This window comes from Bos grunniens, chromosome 16 (assembly GCF_055505025.1).
Source record: "Bos grunniens cultivar Pamir isolate PY7600 chromosome 16, Bosgru_T2T1.0, whole genome shotgun sequence".
Lineage (NCBI taxonomy): Eukaryota > Metazoa > Chordata > Mammalia > Artiodactyla > Bovidae > Bos > Bos grunniens.
Window position 1 is genome coordinate 24,561,063 of NC_141180.1, and position 8,582 is coordinate 24,569,644.

The window sequence follows — 8,582 nt, forward strand, 5'->3', positions numbered from 1 at the left end:
CCGGGTGTCAGTTAAGACAAGAAGGTTGAGGACTTTTCTGAAACCTCTTTAGGGACATAGAATAGTGTATGTTAACAGCAGGAAGGGAGTTAAACACACTCAGAGAATTCTCCAGTCCTTGGTAGGGGTAGAAAGTAGTCTGGCTTAAACTTAGGGGACGTGGCAATAAGTCTAAGAGTTCTCCATCTAATGAATAAAGATTTCAATGTGACCATGACTTCTATTAACACATCCTATAAAACATTAACAGTATCATTACTAATGCAAGAAAACCTTCTCATGCCAGAGTAAATAAAAAATAAAGGTGTGAGCTTAGATACTAGACAAGGTGGCTCTGAACAGGAATTTATGTTTCTGCTAAGCTGGTTTCTGCTCACTCACACTCTGTCTTTTTTCATTTACATTTCTGGGTTATTTTCCCATTATGGTCACTTATTTACCTGACAGATGATAGAAGGTCAGTTAAGGATGGAGTAAGATTAGCATATAAACAAGATTTTAAAATAGCTGGAACAGAGAAGGATTTTAGAGCCTGCTAATCACTGGAGACTTGACCTCAAGTGAAAGTGTACTTGGGCAATCCTCAGCCAGCCCTAAGAATGCCCTGCCTTGCCTCTGGTGACCTAGAGTGAGTCACCATTCAACTTAGCTATAAGCTGCCACTGTGTCTTTAATTTAGCTCTAGAATTCTAAAAAAAAAAAAAAAAAAAGTCACAAATATACAGTACTTGAAGGAAAGGCTGAATGGTGTAAAACTGAAGACCTTAGACTTAGACCTGGGTATGAATGGCAGTTGTCAGGCCAAGCTTTATTTCCCTTAGCAAGTTACTAGAATGCCATGTAAGAGAAGTCACCAATGAAGGGAAGTCATCTGTGGGTCGAGTTCTTTATGTACATAACCAGAATATCCCCAACTCTACGAGCTTCCTGGCTCAGCTTCCCCCAGTGTAACAATCTGAGCTTGTACCTAGCCATACTAAGTTAGAGAAATCTAGTTATCTTTTCCAGAATTTCCCAGGTGGAGGCAACTCTTCAGACTCCTGTTATCCGCTCATTTCTTGGCCTCTTTCACCATCCACCTCCTGAGATGCTGTCCTCTCTCCTTTTCCAGTGTTGAGTGGACATGGCCCCTTCTCCTTAGGCCTCCACACAGCACTGACAGAAAGCTTTTCCCGAAAGTCTGTGTTCATGGAGGCAGTCACCGATCGGAGAGCAGACTGAAGTGGAATATCACACATCAGGCCAGACAGCCTCTCTTGCTAACCCTCCACGCGTCTGTGATCTCAGCCTCCCCTTGTGAGCCTTCCCTTATCTCTTTCCTCTGCATTCCAGGGCCGGGAAACAGACATGTTCTCTTGTGTTATTACACAGGGTATTTCCGGGTCCCCTTGGTGCTCTGCCTCACTCCCCTGTACATTGCCTTCAACAACCACAGAGGGCTCTTTATGTGAGCTTCCGCCCTGGGCTCTACTCCCAAACAACACAAAGAATCATCAAAGCTTTGAAATAGCAATTTTTCTTGCACGAGCACCAGATCACACATCTGGTCTAAGATCACTGTTCCATAAGTAGAAAGGAAAGGAAAAGAAAAGCTATTCTCTCTGTGTCCTTACAAATGCCTGGATCCTGGAGTTCTGGGATTCTATTTTCCCGGGATACATGTGTCACTTTAAATCCCCACAGCAATGTTCTAAGACATGTATTATCATCCTCGTTTCACAGATGAGGAAGTTTAAGCTGAGGGAATTGAAATGATTTGCCCAGGGTTCCAAAGCTAGTAAGTAACAGAGTCACAATTAGAATGCAGTGCTGGGACTGCTGCTCCCTCCAAATAGCTGGAGGCCACCATGCTGTGAGGAAGCCCAGGCAGCCACACGAAGAGCAGGATCAAGAAACCAGGCATGTGAGTGAAGCCTTCGAAGTCTTTCCAGCCCATGTTAGATATCAGCTGGCTACAGACAAGTGAATGACCCCAGCCAGTGTCACATTGGACAAAATTATCTGGTTAAAACCTATGCAAATTTCTTACCAAGCCCTGTTTTTAAATCCAAAAAGTTAGAGCCCTTCAGGAGGCTCCACTAAGCAAGGTAGGTCACCCAGAAACCAGACTGGGGATGAATTGGGAGAGTGGGATCGACATATATACACTCCTATGTATAAAATAGATGACTAATGAGACTGCTGTACAGCACAAGGAACTAACTCTGCTCAGTGCTCCGTGGTGATCTAAATGGGAAGGAGATGCAGAAAAACAAGGGATATATACCCTCATGCCGGGAGAGATTGAGGGCAGGAAGAAAAGGGGGCGACAAAGGATATGGTTGGATGGCACCATCGACGCAACAGACATGAGTTTGAGCATATTCCGGGAAACAGTGAAGGATGGGGAAGCCAGGCATGCTGCAGTCCATGGGATCACAAAGAGTCAGACATGACTGAGCAACTAGCAAAATAACTCTATATAGATACACACACACACACGCACGCACGTATAGCTGATTCACTTTGCTATATAGCAGAAACTGACACAGCAGTGTAAAGCAACTCTATTCCAAAATCAAAATAAGAAAAGAAAGAAACAAGACTTCTTTCTCACAGACTAATTTCTCCTAAAGAGTCTGCCTGTGCAGTTGGCAAAGAATAACTTAGCCCTGTTAGGACCAGAACACCCAAAGGTAGAGCAGATTCTGCTGAGCACAGACCCAAATCAGTTTTTAGTTTCAGGAAAGAAATATAAGTATATTTCTGTCTACCATTTCATTGCTCATGTCTGTGTCTGTAAATGTGCATCCCTGGGCTTAGCATCCTCCATGCAGACAAGCCATTTCACTACTTATGTTCTATCTCCATAAATCTCATCTTCCCACCCTAGAGCCATTCTGTTGCTTTGAGCCTCCCTGCGCTCAAAGAACTAGTTTCTGGGCATTTGTAAAACACATGTCCATGAAGCATCTCTTGTGTGCCAAGTGCTGTTCTAGGGCCAATGGATTCCATACAGAAAGGGCAGACATGGGACTGCCTGCTCTGAAGGAACTTTGGCCAGGAAACCAGGCAAGAAATAAGAAAACAAATCAGTAAGATATAAAAATGAGGGCTTCATAGTAAGAATTATGAAGAAAAACCACATGAGATCCAGAGATGGAGCAGGATGAAGGGAGGTGGGGTGTGGTAGGGAGCAGTGTCTATTTTCAAAGACCTCTCTGAAAAAGTGACTTTTGAGCAAAGACTTGAATGAATCAAGGGAGGGGGCTGAATGGAGAAACAGAGGAAGAATGTTCCAGGAGGAACAGAAAGCACATGTAAAGGTCCTGAGGAAGAAAGAGGTTAGGGCTATTCACGGTAGAGCGAAAAGGCACTGTGGCTGGAGAGGAGGGGAGGGGAGGCTGGGCAGGTGCACGGGGGTCACGGGGTGGAGCCTTCACACCAAAGTGGAGAGAGTGGATGTTCCAGCATGCTGTGGGAAGGTGCTGCGGGACTGCGAGCAGCACACTCCGGCCTGCCACGTGAGAAACAGACTCTAGAGGGGACCACGTGGAAGCGGAGAGACGGGTTGAGAGATGACCACACCTGTCTAGAAGAGCAGTCAGAGTAGCTCGAACTTGAGTGGGAGGACGTGATAAGACATGGGATGTGATTTGAAGGTAGAGTGTCTCAATTACACACACATAATTATTATGCAGATCCAGTTCCTCAGCTCTGAGATTTGGAAGCATTTTCATTTTTTTAAACTGATGATTAAAAATGCTGAGCTGGGTACTCCATCAGTTCAGTTCAGTTGCTCAGTCATGTGTGACTGTTTGTGAACCCACGGACTGCAGCACTCCAGGCTTTCCTGTCCATCAACAACTCCTGGAGTTTACTCAAACTCATGTCCATTGAGTCAGTGGTGCCATCCAACCATCTCATCCTCTGTCGTCCCCTTCTCCTCCTGCCTTCAATCTTTCCCAGCATCAGGGTCTTTTCCAATGAGTCAGCTCTTCCCATCAGGTGGCTAAAGTATTGGAGTTTCAGCTTCAGCATCAGTCCTTACAAAGAATATTCAGGACTGATTTCCTTTAGGATGGACTGGTTGGATCTCCTTGCTGTCCAAGGAACTCTCAAGAGTCTTCTCCAACACCACAGTTCAAAAGCATCAGTTCTTCAGCATTCAACTTTCTTTATAGTCCAACTCTCACCTCCATACATGACTACTGGAAAAACCATAGCTTTGACTAGATGGACCTTTGTCAGTAAAGTAAAGTCTCTGCTTTTGAAAATGATGTCTAGGTTGGTCATAGCTTTTCTTCCAAGGAGTATCTTTTAATTTCATGGCAGCAGTCACAATCTGCAGTGATTTTGGAGCCACAAAACATAAAGTCTCTCACTGTTTCCACTGTTTCCCCATCTATCTGCCATGAACTGATGGGACCTGATGCCATGATCTTAGTTTTCTGAATGTTGAGTTTTAAGCCACATTTTTCACTCCTCCTCTTTCACTTTCATCAAAAGGCTCTTTAGTTCTTCCTCACTTTCTGCCATAGAGTGGTGTCCTCTGCATATCTGAGGTTACTGATATTTCTCCCGGCAATCTTGATTCCAGCTTGTGCTTCATCCGGCCCAGAATTTTGTGTGATGTACTCTGCATATAAGTTAAAGAAGCAGGGTGACAATATACAACCTTGACATACTCCTTTCCCAATTTGGAACCAATTTGTTGTTCCATGTCCAGTTCTAATTGTTGTTTCTTAACCTGCATACAGATTTCTCAAGAGGTAGGTCAGGTGGTCTGGTATTCCCATCTCTTTCAGAATTTTCTGCAGTTTATTGTGATCCACACAGTCAAAGGCTTTAGCATAGTCAATAAAGCAGAAGTAGATATTTTTCTGGACCTCTCCTGTTTTGTTTTGTTTTTTTTTTTGATGATCCAGTAGATGTTGGCAATTTGATCTCTGGTTCCTCTGCCTTTTCTAAGTCCAGCTTCAACATCTGGAAGTTCATGGTTCACGTACTATTGAACCCTGGCTTGGAGAATTTTGAGCATTACTTTGCTAGTGTGTGAGACGAGTGCAGTTGTGTGGTAGTTTGAACTCCATCAGGGTACTCCATCAGTGCCCCCTGATGTAGGAGGGTTGCCACAGCTATTGGACAGCTCTCAGGTGGGAGATGAGTGGATTTAATAAAATTGGGTCCCAAAGGAAAGCTTCATGTAACCATGTGCCAGGGTTGCCTGTTGGTTCTCTGTCTAGGCAGCCAGATCAAACAACAATCATACAGATATCCACTGAGTTTTTCATATTTGCCATCTTGAAGGAAATCTGAGTTTTGTGACATGTTCCTTGGAGAACAAAGTAATTACATTTTTTGAAGCCTGATCAATATTCCTTGGTAGGTAGAACTAGCTTCTGGGCAGAGAAGGATCAATTTGCCTAAGGAACCCCAGGATCTTCTAAGAAGGAAGTAACCTGGACCCCTACATGTTTCCTTCAAGATTTAAAATTAGGAGGAAAATTGGTAGCCCTCACCATGTTTTATTGGCAGGAGGAGATTCCAAAGGTCCCCAAAACAGGAAGGGCAAAGATGCCACGCTGGGGTCTCTGGCTCACCCCAGGAGCCTGAGGTTCATGGGGCTTGGCCAGTTCTGGGAGAACAGGGGCTGAGCACAAGTGAGTCCTCACACTGCAGTTCTAGGGCCCATGGCTTAGAGAGCTGTGACTTCAGAGCCCAAGCATGAGGCTCCTCAGTGAAATGGTAGTGATAAGAGTCTACATCTGTGAAGACATCACAGAGCTATAAATGGTTGTTAACAGTGGAGCCACACAGCAGCGAGAAAAACAAGCTGCACAGGAGCAATCAGACACCACCTCATCATCTCCCGGTGTTTGAAGGTATCTCTGGATCCCTTTGGACTGAATGAGCCCTTGGTCTTCACGGTCGGTGGGAGAGGGAGGGGCCTTAAGATGAGTTCCGTCACTTCCGGAATATAAGGACAGATAAGGACCCTAGTGATTAGCTGGGGAAATCAAGAGAACCACATGTTCGAGAACGGATACATACACGGTATAGTGCATGGTACACCATATATGTGGTAAGATAACTCCATATAAAGAGAGAATAGACTGCCATACATCATAAAAATGTGGCACCAGCTACCTTTACTGTTGAAGAAATGGGTCATTTTATTTATCAATTTGCTTGTCTTTATATTTCCTACAATGAACATGCATCACTTTTTTTCCAAAAAATAAAAAAGTAAATTGAAGAAAATTCACATCCCTCACCAGATCTCTTACCCTGCCAGCAAGTGCCCCTGTGGGTGACCCTGGGAACCCACAACCACAGACAACTTCTGGGTGCTCTTGTGGCTCCTGTGATGGTCATAGGTGGTGATTCCTAGGCCGGTGAGTAGCCAGGGCCTGCCAACCCCACAGCAGGCATCCCGACCAGCCTGACTTCTGAGTTGAAGTGTTTCCCCTGCCCAGGACAGGACAGTGGCGGGACCCACCTCCACGTCCTGTTATTGATCAGGACTCCCACAACTGTTCAGGGGGCCCCATGAGGTGACCACTCAGGGATGTCAGGCGGGGATTCCCACACAAGTTCCCTGGTGCCACATGTGTTCTTTAACGAGAGAGTTTCACTTCAGGTACCAGGCATCACACCCACAGAGCAACAAATAGAACCTCTCCTGTGAATTTGCATGCCGCAGCCTATCCTCCTGGGGTCACTTCACTGCCACAGACATTTATATATTACCTTCATGTGGTCAGAGCTCTGAGCTGCAGGCTGAGGGGGACAAAGATGAGAAGCCTGACTCTGTGCTTCCAAAGAACCTCCAGCCCAGAGGGAGGCAAGAGACACAGAAGAGCCTCTGACCCAGGAAGAATGTCCTGTGAAAACAGAGACCCACGGGTCAGCATGTGATTGACTTCCTCCCACAGCAGGCAAACTTATTTCTGGCATCAGGTCCTGCTTCAACAGGCTCAGATGCGTCCCCTTGCACCCATTGCCATCACCTCTGCGATGGTTCTGCCCTCTCCAGCTCCCACCAAGACTCGCACACCAGCTGCAGAACATCTTTCAATCCAAATGCACTGCCAGGATTTTTCTAAAGTCCCCTCTCTCCTTTAAAGTATTCAACAGCCTCCTATGACCTCCTACGACCTTCTGTATGAAGTCTTATCTCTAGCATTTGGTGCCTTTACTAACATAACCTATCTTTCCTTTTTCTCCCTGCCCTCTAGCCCCTAGCAACCCCCTACAGTCACCTCCCACCCTCTCCCCCACCCCAGCCCACACACATATACATCCAGAATACTCCAACAAGACCAGACTTAGCAACATTCCTCAAATACATCACAGCCTAGAAGATCCTTTGCCTTGATCTCTGCTTGTCAAAAGTCTGTTTATTCTTCAGGGTACAATTTAAACGTCTCCTTTTCTGCAGAGTCTTCTTCAGACCTGAGTCAGAATTAATCCTACCTTGAACCATAATAGTAATTTGCCTATATCTTCTTAATTGCATGCATATTATGCTTTGCCACTCTCCGCTTAAACTTGAGCTCCTAGAAAACAAACATTACATGTCATTCCCTTTGTGTCTCCCAAAATACAGGACCTAGCAGACACTCGACACTTGTTTGCTACTTACTGAATCAAGATGAAAATCATTCTTATGCTTTTCAATACACACACAAAATTAAGAAGTGTCATGGTTCAGGCGTTGGTTTCGCAGATGTCAGATGGTTTTCTTTTTGTTTAGTCATAGAGTTGTTTGGCCAAGTCTTTTGCAACCTCATGGACTGCAGCCTGCCAGGCTCCTCTGTCCCTGGGATCTCCCAGGCAAGAATACTGGAGAGGGTCAGGATTTCCTTCTCCAGGGGATCTTCCCGACCCAGGGATCAAAACTGCGTCTTCTACATTGCAGGCAGATTCTTTACCACTGAGCCACCTGGGAAACCCACGTGTACACTTACACACACACTACTGATTTCAGAGTCCCCCTAGAGAACCTCGGCTAATACAGCAATCAGCTCTGGACAGGCTGGAAAACTAAGCAAGTCTTGCTAGTACAGAAGGCCTGGCCCCAGTGGATATGGCATGTCTATTCAAGTATAATTATTCATACAGGAACACTTTTTTCCAAGCCTTAATATTTCTTCCACATGGAGGGACGGCTGACCCTCAATCCACCATGCCTCACTCAGCTGGTTGGTGAGTTAAATGGAAAAACCACCTTCTTTGTCTTCTTCCCATTCCTCTCTACCTTTTCACGCTCTAAGTCTTACCTGAAAAAATGTCCAGCTGCGACTATGGCAGGGTAGCTAAGTCTGTCCAACTCTGCCCTTGTTAGCAGGGTCAGTTGATTCTCATTATAAGCGGCATCTTCCAACTTAGCCTCTATCAGTAATAAAGAAAAAATTTTTTCTCCATTCTTACTCTTTTGTTTCCTGTTTAGAACCCTTAGCAGTGAAGAGGCCCCCAGGCAATACTCATATCTTGACTTAGCTTCTGAAGTGTCTACACAAGGAACAGCCCACCCTGGGCCCTTGGATATCTCCTAAGGACCCTGGAGTGGCCTTGAGCTTGGGAGTCCAACCCCTCTT